The 13103-nt window shown below is 39.8% G+C and overlaps 1 protein-coding gene across 2 annotated transcripts in view; it reads left to right on the top strand.

Moving 5' to 3' along the window:
* The first annotated feature begins 1780 nt into the window (after window positions 1-1780).
* The window catches only part of Rc3h1 (ring finger and CCCH-type domains 1), a 97559-nt gene continuing 86236 nt past the window's right edge, over window positions 1781-13103 (top strand). For both annotated transcript variants that reach the window (XM_087194336.1, XM_087194335.1), the window contains exon 1: window positions 1781-1910. The gene's annotated coding sequence lies outside the window, so the exon portion shown is untranslated. The remainder of the gene's footprint in view (window positions 1911-13103) is intronic.

The following is a 13103-nucleotide window of genomic DNA, read 5'->3' as shown; positions in this document are numbered from 1 at the left end:
TTCCCCTGTGGTAGCTAGAAATTTATTTTTTTGTAAGACCGGGGTGACTACAGAAGTCACCCCCTATCCGCCTGGTATGTTCCCAGATGTTCACCAGGTATCTAAAACCAAGGACAGGACTGAACTTTATATGACTTTTCCTATATTTATGATAAATTTAATTTCTAAGGCACAGTAAGAGATCAACAATAATTAATGATAAAATAGGACAATTATACCAATGTACTGCAACAAGTCATTTAAAAGTTATAAATTGTTCATTTCTGGAATTTTCTATTTAATTTTGTCAGACAGCCGTTTTCTGTATATGACTGAGAGCACAGAAACTTCAGAGGCAGAGACTAGTGCATTTAGTGAGTTGGAGGGATGAGGATAGATTTAGTCCACTTCAAAGGCAGCAAATTAGATCAGTAAGTCTTTTAAAAAGAAACTGTAATTCTAGTGGGTGTTGTCAACTAAAAAGTACTTTCCTTGCTAAGTTTAGGAAAGTGTGTGATATGTTTTACAAATAGAAAAACACTATATTACAGTGATTCACTTTATCAAGTTAGAGGCAGAAGCATACTTTTTCTTGGTAGTAATGTTGTACACGGTAAAAACAAAACAAAACAAAAAAACCCAACAACACATTCTCTGCTCTCCCTCCCTAGACCTGAAGGAAAGTGCAGAGGATGGAGTATTAAACGGGTGTTTATTTGGGAACTCTTTTATTTAGAGCATTTATTTTGAAAGTAATACCGTAAGGCAGTAAAAGAATTCCATAACCAGGTGGCGCCCGCCTGTGATCTCAGCATTCTTCTTTCCTCGGGCTGAGGCAGAAGGATAGTACATTGGAATCTACAGAGTGAAACTCTCAGAACAAAACAAAAATTCCATTCTTCTCCCTTCTCAAAAGCAGGAATTTGGCTAACCTTCCGAATTGTCTCGGAGAAGTCTCCCATTCCCCCTAGCCAATTTTCCAAAGGGTTAAAAATCAGCCTTTAGATCCACGAGCTCTTCTTTGAGTGGAATCTTTTCCTGTCACCCTCATGTTGCTCTTATTGTTCTGGAGAAAGCTGGAGAGAGATTTCGGAGCAATGATTGGGCAGGTCTTTAGGGTGGGCCACTGCCCTGGGAGGCTGAACTCTTTGGGTCCTCCGTGGGACAGGTGACGAGAGCAAAACTGGTGTGACGGAAAGCCTGGATAAAGACGAAGGGAAAAAAAGGTGGAGTGTAGGGTAAGTCAAAAGAAGAAAACAGAGGCAGGGTGCAGAGCTGAGACAGCCACAGGAGTGGAGATATTCCAGGACTGGACGAAAACCACAATAATTTTCTAACTCAGCTCGCCGCCAGGGCCCAAGGCGCTGGAGGGCCGGCAGGGCGGACTCAGGGACCGGATCCAGGCTCCGGGCGCGTGGGCGCGGCGGGAGGGAGGGCACGGAGCGACGCGGCTCCTCCCGGGCGGCCCCTCCCGGGCGTCATGGCCAGTGACTCAGAGTGTTGCTCCCGGCACCCGCCCACCCCCACCCACCGCCGCCCCGCCCCGCCCCGCCCTCTGCCCGCCCCGCCTCCGGGAGGAGGAGCCTCGCCTCTTCTCCGCCCCAGTCTCCGGGGCGGGTCGGAGTCTGAGGAAGAGGAAGGAGACGAGGACAACGAGCGACGGGGCAGCGGAGGACCGAGAGGAGGAGGAAGAGGAGGAGGAGGAAGAGGAGGCCGACCAACAAGATGGCCCCTGCTGCAGGAGCGGCCTCAGCAGCAGCAGGTGGGGGGCTGGAGGCGGCGCTGGTGGTAGCGGCGGCGACGGCCGTGGCCCGGCGGCCTGGGACAGAGTCAGAGTCGATGGTGGCGGCGGCGACGACGGCAGCTGCCGCGGCGGTAGCGACGGCCGCGGAGACTCGGAGCTGAGAGGAGCTGCGGCTCGGACCAGCGCGGTGAGCGAGCGGCGGGCGGCGCAGCCAGTGGGGAGCGGGCGGCCGGGGCTAGGGTCGGAACAATAGGCGGCCGCGGCGGGCCAGCGGCCTCGCCTCCCGGCTTCCCCGGCCCGGTTGTCACTGGCCGGCCGGCGTCCTTTAGGCCTCAGGCCTCGGCGTGCCGCCTGCGGGGCCTGCCGGGGACGGAGCCCGAGGGCGGGAGAGGCCCGCGGCCGGCGGAGAGGCGCGCAGGAAACGCTGTGGGACCCCGTCAGTGGGTGGGGGAGGGCGACGGCGCCCGTAAACAGGCGCGGCTTGGGCCGCCTGGCACCTCGGGGCTGCTCCCTTCCCAGCCCCCTCCCTGGTGTCCGTTTCCCTGGAGCTCCTGGAAATCGAGCCCGAGACAGTCTTCTTTCTCCCAGTCGGCGAAGGGGAAATGGAGCCTGCAGGTGTCTTTAAAAAAAAAAAAAGTGCTGCAACAGCAATACACAAAATGTGGTTATCGGTAAAGGATGGAGTGGCGAGGGCTGTATCTGTGCAGACGTCTCTAAGCATCAGTTCTCCGTAAACAGTGTGTCCCTGGTGAGAGTGAATTGAAAGAAGGGCTCTTCGGAGCAATAATGATATAACTCTTGACATCCCAGAATTCTCCCTGAAACTAGAAACAAAGCCACTTACTGGCTACAAATTGTAATGTTTGACTAGAACTTTTCTTCAAACGACCCGTTTTGAATTATTAATGTGCACCGCAGGAAACATTAATTAGCATAAAATACACTTCTTCAGATTCATCTCCAGCCATAGAATTTCTTGTGTCCCGTTCTTGTGTTCTAATTTTTCCTTTTATTAGTTTGTCCTGAAATTGTTGAAGACCAACCTTTTCTTGTGAATTTGAGACATGATTTCTAAACTATATTTTGTAAGATTTCAACACTTACAATTAGCTAAAAACAACTGTGGTTTTGAAAATTGCTTCCCACTGTTTAATATTCATTTGCAGCGTCTGTCATTGTAAGGGCTTTAGTTCAAATTCTTAAAACGAAAATTGACCGTGGAGAGAAGGTAACAGTTAATATCTTTCACCCATTTTAGGGGTGAATTTCTAATTAGAATTGATCCATGTCTGTCATAATTAAAAGCATCGTCAGGTGATAAGTTTAATGAACAGCACTAGTCTAGTTCCTAGCTCTTCCATAAGAATTGATGGTGAGTAGACTAGTAATTGAATAAACGCGGATTTGAAGTATAGTGGATACACATTAGTGCTTTATGCCTAACAGTGTTTTGAGTGGCTGAAAACTTTCACATGGAAATTTATTTTACTTATTTATGTCAAATTTGTTTGAAGATGTGATTCAATTATTATATCTTTAAGTGCTTAGTCTCATTTCAATTCAGATTTTCTCAAATAGTAATTTAAACATTTCCTAAGAAGTTTCGGAACCATAACGTAAGGAATTATATTTCCATTTTCCTGTTAATATGATAAGTTAAAACAAAAAAGTAAATATATGTTTAGTTATTTGGAGAGATTGGAAAGGGTTATTTTGTACATAACAAAAATTATAGTGTTTCAGAGTGTATTTGTTGAGTGAATAGAAACATCTCATTTAATCCTCTTCATTATGCTGCAGCATTGGTAGTATTGTCTTTATCCATATGAAGAATCTGAGGCTAGGAGAAGCTGAGTAACTACCATAACAAAAAGGTCATATAATTAATAAGTAAAAGAGTTTACTTAATCCCAGGGCTTATGATACAAATTAGATGCTTTACTGCTGCCACCATATATGACACTGTTAAACTTTGAAAGATCTATGTTAAGACTTTTAAAAAAAATTGTGAACTATGTTGTGTAATACTGTGCTTGGCATTAGCCCTAATTTTCTATTATTTGTGTCCTGCCAAATATTCACTTACGTGACCAAGAAAGTATTTGTTTATGTGAATCAGAAAAGAAAAACATGTTTGTTTTTAGCAGAACTGAACTCTTATGAAATAAATTCATACCATTTATATAGGATAGATTTGTGGCATCACTACAGTTGTTTTATGGCTTTAATTTGTTATGTAAACAATTGTACCTTTGAAGTACTTGATGAAAATTTTAAAATAACTTTAAAAACTTTCAGTGGTGTTAAAGTTGATTCAGATAATGTTTGCAATTTGTTTATAATTTTTTAAAGCCATAGATCATTTAGAATTCTGTGGTATTTTTCACCTCAGATACTAAAGTTTGACATGGAGTATGATGGAGTCTAATCAGTTTTATTCTTTTGTTTTGTTTTGTTTTGTTTTTTGTTTGTACCGGGGATCAAACTCGGGTCCTTGTGCTTGTGCAGCAGGCGGTGCAACCACTGAGGTAAATCCCCAGCAGTATTATTCTTACATGTCTCTTGAAAGTGGGCAGCATCCAACAAAGTGAAGAACAAACTGATAAATGATCCCTGTTTGGTGAACACCTCGGATCAGATGTTCCCTGGCAGGGACTCTGACCTGGTTTAGATTTGGCCCTCTCTATGCTTAGGGTTAGGTATTCTTCAGAATTGGACTCACTAGATTGGCCTGTACCGGTCATAGTGAACCACGTAGAGCTTTCAGAGATACAGACAGCCTGCTGGGGTACTGTGCCATAGGTTTGCCACCACTAACCTGTACCATAATAGTCACAGATTTTGAAATCAGCGTGTTCCCTAGGATCTACTTAAAGACCTCCTTTTCTTCTGTTTAATCTTGAAGTCTGGGCTGGATTTGGGGTATCCTTGGAGGTTATAAGAAAAATTTTATAAGACATTTGTACAGGGAAATTTTTCTTATTCTAGATTTCTTAAGGTATTCCTTACATTTTCAGTGTGAGGTATACCTCACAGTAATGTTGCCTGCATACCCAAGATAATTAGACAACATTCATTTCTATCTGCTATTGGTGATATTTGTGTTTGTTTTCTTTTAATGTAGTATTCTTGTTTGCTTTTGTATAATAGGTGAGATACTTCATATTTTCCTGATGGATTAAAGTGTGGGAAAACAATTTTCCCCAAATTTGAATTCACTTTACATTTACAGTTTGGAACTGTGTGAAAGCACTTCCTGTCACAGAGGAATAAATATTTTAAGGCTTATTTATTTTTTCTTTGAGATTACAATACACACGTATGTCACCAGTATTCTTTTGACACTTATGAAGCAGTGTTTTCAGTTGACATCATTATACCTCTCACTGATTATAGTTGTGCATATATAATAATTTATATTGCAATTTGTCTAAAAATCTCTTAAGATCTAAATAGCATTTGAGGGCCCGGGATTTAGCTCAGTGGTTTCGCTGCCTGTTGTGCAAGCACAAGGACCCAAGTTCAATCCCCGGTACAAAAAAAAAAAAAAAAAAAAAAAGAATAGCATTTGAACATGGTAGCAATATGGGGTTTGTTTGTTTTGGATGGGATGACTGGTGCCGGGAATCAAATCCAGCACTCATAGCAATTGGCAAATGCTCTCCTACTGAGCTACATGGTGGCATTGTTTTTTCTAAAGAGCTCAATTTTGTTTGGGGTGAAGGGATCAGTACTAGGATAACCTAGGGCCTTCACACTATATCTCCAACCCATTTTGGTTTTTTTGAGACAGGCTCTTGCTAAGTCACTAGGTTCCCCTAGCTGGGCTCAAACTTGTGATCCTCCTGCCTCCACCTCTCAGAGGTAGGATTACAGATAGATTACAGATAGGAGCCTCTGTGCCAGCAATGTAAAAAAATTTTTGAGGTGAAATTCACGTGTTAACCATGTCAAAGTGAACAGTAGCATTTAGTATGTTTGTAATGTTGTATAGTTACCACCTTGATCTAATTCTAAAAATTCCCCTCTCCTCTGCATTTCTGACACCCATTCTATTTTTTTAATCTCTGGATTTAAATAAAGTTATTTTGAGATATTGAGGAAGAATACTGTGTACAATTGAAAGTACATAAAAACCTTTGGATTGTGTTTAAGAATAAAAAACCGTTTCTTTGCACTGCCTAAGTACATTAGGCATGCTGCCAGGGTTACTTTGTGAAAGAAAAGATGAGAGCTGCAGCAGTTTTTGTTTTTTGTTTTTTGGGGTTTTTGTTTTTTTGAGACAGAGTCTTGCTATGTAGTTTTAGAAAAACTAAAAGGCACAAGTTGTATATAAGTCTATATATTATAGCACTGGTTTTAGTTTTGATCACAAGAGTTTTATTCAAATTCTCTGATTTGTGTTTTTTGAATTGATGGTCTGTTCAAATGTGAGCAACTAATAGACTTATATAGAACTTGTGCCTTTTAGTTTTTCTTTATGTACAGAAGAAAAGAAATGTAAGTCAAACCATTGTTTTTTGGTTGTTCGTTCTTGTGATTTTTTTTTTTTTTGGTATGGGAATCAAACTCAGGACCTTGTGCTTATGAGGTAGGCCCAGTGCCACTGAGCTAAATCCCCAGGCAAAAGCTGTGTTTTTTAAATTTTCATTTTTGGGACAGGGTCTTGCCAAGTAGTCTGAACTGGCCTGAAACTCACTGTGTAGCCTGGCTTCAAACTCCCAACGATCCTCCTGCCTCAGCCTCCCCAGTGCTGGGGTTACAGATATGCTCCACCACGCCTGGTGGAAAGAAATATAAACAAAAGACTTACTTCAAGTTACAATGGGAAATGAGTTTTAGAATTATATTGAAACTCTTTGATACTTATGACTACAATTTTATGACTTTTATTTAATCTTTGAGAGTATTTAGAGTTTTTAATCCTTGTTGAAGGGGTACTTTTTAATCCTTGCTGAATAAATATTTGGTGGGGGGGCCTCACTTTGTTGTTTGGGCTGATCTCAAACCCATGAACTCAAGTAACTGGGACTGTAGTCTTACACCACCACACCTGGCTTCTTTGAATGAATAAAACCTTGATACTGGCCCTATGCTTGGCTTTCTCCCAAAACAGAGACTGTTAAAGGAGCCCTTTTTTCTGACTGGCTTCTTTCATTTAGCAATATGCATTTAAGGATCCTTTTTCATGGCTTTACAACTCATTTCATTTTACTACTGAATAATAATCTATTGTTGGATACATTTAAATTTTAAGTAAATAAAATTTAAAATTTAGTTCCTCAGTCATACCAGCACATTAGGAGGGCTGAGTAGCCACACATGGCTAGTGGCTACCACATTGGAAAGCACATGTTCGGGTTTCATTTTTCTATTTATATTCATTGTCACAGAGAATATACCTATTTACAGGGTCTTAATTTGTCCTTAGGCCTACATTTTCAGTGCTTTACCAACTGTTTTGTTGCTTGTGCTGTCAGCTAATTTATACAGCATAATTTAAAATACATCATTCCCCTAAAGAACCAAGTATCTAGCCTTTGTAGTATGGTTTTCTTTTATAGTAGCATCTTTTACTTGACTCTTTGTCCTTAAAATCATTTTACTTTGTTTTTTTCTCTAAACATTTTGAGTATTTAGGATATACACTCTCAGAGCCTATCAGTAGTAGAGTTGGAATTAGAACCTACATCTCCTTATTGTAGTTCTCTCATAGGATTACCACTAGTTGGATTTGCTTTTTATACTTTATATTCATTTTTGAAGAGGTTATTGATGACCATTTGATTATATATTATGTAATTTTAAAGTAGCCTTATAATTTATACAAGCTATCACTACAGATTTAGTAAATTTATTATTCATTATTTAAACAATTAGAATTTCAAATGGGAGCTGGGTATGCTCATGGATGCATGTAATCTCAGCACTCTGGGAAGCTGATGCAGGAGGATTACAAATTTGAGCCCAGTCTGGGCAATTTAGTGACTTAGCAAGATCCTGTCTCAAAATTTAAAAAGTGCTAGGGGTATAGCCCAGAGCTAAGGCCCTGGGTTCAGTCCCCAGTATGGGGAGTGGGCGGTGCGGTGGGGAGGGACACAAAATCTCAAATGAGGAAATATTATCTTATAGCTGATTTCTCTCTACAGAGAGAAACTCAGTTGTGATAGAAGAATGTTATTCACTTCATGTGTTATAGAAAGAAGATAACTTTCTCGGGCTCATATGATTTGGGGCTGGTAAGGGTGAGTAGTATTTAACTGAACACTTTGAGTATCCACAATTCTTTATTAACACCAAAGTACATTTAAATTCTGTTCAAACTAAACAGGGCGTGGTAGCATACACCTGTAATCCCAGCCCTCTGGGGCCTGAGGCAGGAGGATTGCTGTGATTTCAAGGCCAGGCTGGGATACATAGTGAGTTCAAGGCCAGCCTGAACTACATAGTGAGACTTTGCCTAAAAAAAAATCATACTACATTTTGATCTGTAAAATCCAAATTGGTTACAGTGGAAGCTTGTATTTTCCTAAACTGATGATGATAAAGTGTCTACAACTGGAAAAATAGAGGGCCTCATCTCGGTCTCTTGCTTTTCTTTTGAGGTAAACTGTACTTTTATATTGAGTTTTTTGCTAAAACTAGCCACACACTGTATGGTCTTGATTTGACCTTTTCTGTATACTGGGTACATTTGCTTAAAAGTCTTTTTTTAATCCACATTTTCTGCTAAACGTTGTTTTGTTTTGTTTGGGAGTGGGGATTAAACCCAGGCCCTTCACACTGAGCTACATCCCTAGCACTTTCCTTTATTTTTTAATTTTGAGTTCAGGTCTGGCCAAGTCACCCAGGCTAACTCTTAACTTGTCATATTCCTGCTTCAGCCTCCACAGTGCTGGATTACAGGTGCATCCCACCATCCCCAGCAAACACCTGGATTTTAATCTTCAATTTGAAATGCTTGCCCTGTAACTGCTTTTGAAACCCGTATTTTATATGGTTTTTGTATTAGTTACCTATTGATAGCAGGTTTTCAAATGTTAACTTACTCTGCTTGAATCTAGCCTCTCATTAAGTTTACTAAAAACTTTTAAGTGTACATAAGCCTGGGCATGGCAGTGAATGCCTATAATCCCAGCACTTGGAAGGGCAAGGCAGGAGGATCCTCATGAATTTGAGGTTGGCCTGGATTACATAGTGAGACCCTGTCTCAACCCCTATCACTCCAAAAGTATGTAAGGTTTTCCATATATCTTTTTTTTTAAATTAAGTTATGAGTTCTTTGGCTTGATCCATTACCTGAGTCAGTTTTCTTGTTTGACAGTGTTATTTTATTGTGGAGTAGAAGAAGGTGAGAGAGGGATTGGGATTAGGGTATTAATTTAAAATAAATGATCAGGAAAGGCCTTCCCTGAGGGAATTCACATATTAATGCTTATAGAAAAATAGGGGAAAGGTGCAGGGTTAGGGGAAGAGTGGGACCAACTATTCTTTTTCTTTTAAGAAAAACTGGAGACCCTGTTTTTACTAAAGAATAAAGTATAATACTAATTATTGTGCAACTCATATCAGACTCTTATTCCCTCTTCCCTGCCACACATAGTACACAAACTTAAGCATGAATTTAATCTCTTGAAGATTGTCATTGCATATGTTGAAGGAAGTGTCTTAATATTTCATTCTGATGTAGTAAGCAACAAATCATTAAGTTCTCTAATAGTAGCAGCTATTTGGGAATTATCAAAACATCTTTTACACTTTACATTCCTGTTCCAAACTACTTTATGAAAAGATAGAAGAATATTTAATACAATATAAGTGAGATTCATTGTAGCTGTTGTCTTCTGTTTGGAGTTCATGAAGTAATTTGTTCATTCTTTTAAACTCTTCAGAATGAAATTTTGCATGCAAAAATAACCTACAAATCTAAAGTAGAATCAGTCAGTTCTTTTCTTGTTTTTTACTTTGAGACAGTGTCTCGAAGGTTTTAGGGGGTTTTTTTTTGTACCAGGAATTGAACTCAGGGCCTTGCACTTGCCAGACAAACACTGTGCCGCTGAGCTATATCCCCTGCCCTCTTTTTTTTTTCACAGCAAAACATTTATTGGTGCATTTTAGGCATACATAATAATAACACTCATCATAGGGAATTTGCACCTGTACATAGTACATCCTTCCTCTTTTTTTCCCATTTCCCCCCCTCCCCTTCCTGTGTCCATTTTTTCCTTCTATTTTCACTTTTTTTCTTGTCCCTTCCTTTCTCCCTCCTCCCTCCCATTCCCATTGAACAGTGTCAGTGTCTTGAAGTGTTCTAAGCTGGCCTCTAACTTGATATCCTCCTGCCTCACCCTTCAGAGTCCTGGAATTGCAGGCATGCACCACCAGACCAGCTTGCACTTTGTGACCTTATTTTTCAAATACTACTTGGAATTGAAAGTCACTTGGACATTATTTTCTGGAAATTCTATAAGGCAGAATCCTTAAAAATAAGCAGATTAATGATGTTAAGCCTTGGCCAGAAGATTATAGAGATAATTCATTTAATAATATAGAAATATTATAGAAAAAACATGTTGCATTTGTTTGCTCACTTGTTTTTATTTGTTTGGGGTTTTTGTTCTTTTGGCTTTTGAAACAAGTGTCGCTGTGTAGTTCAAGCTGTCCTTGAATTCACTGTGTGACCCAGGCTGGCCTTGAATTTGGAGTGTTCCTCCTTTAGTTTTTTAACATGATGGACTACTGTAATTATTAAGAAGTATAATACAGGTAAATGGATAAAGCAAATGTGGAATATACAGTGGACTTTATTCACCATAAAGAATGAAATTATATCATTTGTAGAAAAAGGAAACTGGAGATTGTCCTTTTAAAATAAGCCAGTCTTAAAAAAACCAAACAAACAAACAAAAAATAAGCCAGTCTTATAGGAAGACAGTTATCATATGTTTTCCCTAATATATGGAATCTTTTAAAAAAAAAAAGATGACATAAAAGTAGTTGTGAGAGACTGTGTTAGACAAAAGGAAAGGAATAGGGGCTGGGGATTTAGCTCAGTGGTTCTGCCACCTGCCTCGAAAGTGCAAGGTCCCAAGTTTGATCCCTAGTACTAAAAGGAAAGGAATAGTAGTAGAGAGGATAGAGATGAGCAAAATATGTTGTTTTATGAAAATGCCAAACTAAAATCCAATATTTTGTAAAATTAATATGCACTAATGAAAATAAATGTTTTTTAAAGAAGTATAAAATTACAGGTACTGAAGTTAGAAGGCATTGTGTTATAGTAGAAAAAATACAGGTTTTGTGTTGCACAAATTTGGATTCAAATGTGACTAAGTTACACGAATTATCCATTTTCTTTACTTTTTTCATCAGTAGAGGTAATAGTATCTATTTCAGAACATTACTAGAAAGTTGAATGTGATAACCTATAACTAAATGATAGATCCCCTTTCCTTCCACAGTTTCAAGATGTTAGGGGAAAATATTTGTAATTATTTAACTGTCATTTGTAGGTGGTAGGTAGGTAGGTAGGTGAAAGCAAGTATAACTTTTCTGAAGATGTGTGAGGTGATGATAAGGAAAGTTCAGTCTTTAGATTGCCAGTAAGGACTGACAACATCTAGCTTGGAACATAGGAATCATTATCACTGTAAGAGTTAGTGCTGCTTTGGCACATCAGCGTGGAGGACTACTGCGTGGATGCCAATTAAAGCCTGTTGAGTTTGGAATATAATAAATTTTAGTTGACTTAAATTGAGCATAAGTGGTATGTATTTTAAATCAGGAGAGGTTTATAGGAGCCGGGGATTTAGCTCAGTGGTTCTGGCGCCTGCCTCGCAAGCGCAAGGTCCCGAGTTCAATCCCCGGTACCAAAAAAAAAGAGGTTTACAGTCCATATTGTACTTAAGAAAATGTGGCATTTTGCTTTCAGTTACTGATAATTTGGGTCACAGGATTGTAAAGTTGAATTTGGGCATGTGTTTTTTAAGGTACTTTAATATATTAGTAATTTTAGTACCTCAAAAGAAGAGGATGATTTACTTTATTAAACAGGTTGTCATTCACTTAAGAGAACTTTTCAGATTCTATTCCAATATCAATATTGTGTTCAGCATTGTTTTCTCAAAAGACTAAGATGAGCCCCAGGCATGATGTTATTATTGGCCATTGCCTATAATTCTGGCACTCTTGGAAGCTGAGGCAGAAGGATCATAAGTTAGAGCCCAGCCTGGGCAATTTAGCAATTTAGCAAGATCCTGTCTCTAAATTAAAGAAAAAAAAAAGGTGCTGGGAGGTAGCTCAGTGTGAAGGCCTTGGGTTCAATTCCTAGTACTACAAATAAATACCTAAACAGGTTAAGATGGAATTTAAAAATTAAAATCATGCCATTTATGTAAACAGCTATCATATCTATTACTGAGTAACAAAACACCTTAAAATTTAGTGGCTTAAAGGAATCATTGTATTTGCTTACAGTTCTGTGAGTCAGTAATGTGTACTGCTTTAGCTGAATGGTTCTCCCCTGAGGCTACTTGTGTAACTTCAGTTATCTGGTCGCTCTGAATGGGGCTGTAGTTTTTTTGTTTTGTTTGGAGGAGGGGGATTGAGACAGGGTCTCACTTTGTAGTTCAGGCTGGTCTTGAACTCACTGTGTAGCCCAAGTTGGCCTCAAACTTGTGGCAGTCATCCTGCTTTAGCATCCCTAGTGCTGGGATTACAGTTGTGTGCTACCATGCCTGGGCTTGGCTGGGTGGGTTTGTTTGTTTATTTTTATTTATTTTTTTTTTGGTACCGGGATCGAACTCTGGTCCTTGTGCTTGCAAGGCAGGCAGTGGAACCACTGAGCTAAATTCCCGGCCCATGTTTGTTTGTTTTTAGAGACAGGGTTTCTGCTCTGTAGGTCAGGCTGGCCTCGGAACTCACAGCAAATCCTCATGTCTGAGCCTCCTCAGTGCTGGGAGCCACCACACTCGACTTCTCTTTTTCTACATGGTTTCATTCTCAGGCAGGCTTGTTCAAGCTTCCTCCCATTCCAAAAGAGTATGTAGAAACTGCAAGATCTCTAGAGAACTAGGCTTAGGAGCTCTCTTGGCATCACTTCTATTGCGAGCAATTATTCAAAGTAAATCAAGGCCACCCGTACTATGTATGCATGGCCCAGATTGAAGGTTTGGGAAAAAAAACCCCATTGGAGGTTTTATAATAGTAATAAAGCTAGAGAAACCCAGGTGTGAATTTTGATTGTACTATTTGTGTCTCTTTCTTAGTAATAGACATTATTTTGAAATAGTTTTAGATTTGTGGGAAATTTGCGCAGAGGGGCCCCCCCCCCCCCCCGTTTCCCGTGTTGTTTTCATCTTAGGCTATTAGTGTGGTACGT

Source organism: Heterocephalus glaber, unplaced genomic scaffold, assembly GCF_053883595.1.
Source record: "Heterocephalus glaber isolate CG9 unplaced genomic scaffold, H.glaber_assembly_v1.0 deba00001600, whole genome shotgun sequence".
In the NCBI taxonomy this organism is placed as follows: domain Eukaryota; kingdom Metazoa; phylum Chordata; class Mammalia; order Rodentia; family Bathyergidae; genus Heterocephalus; species Heterocephalus glaber.
Note: the sequence above shows the minus strand (reverse complement) of the source record. Positions and strands in the feature narration are given on the sequence as shown.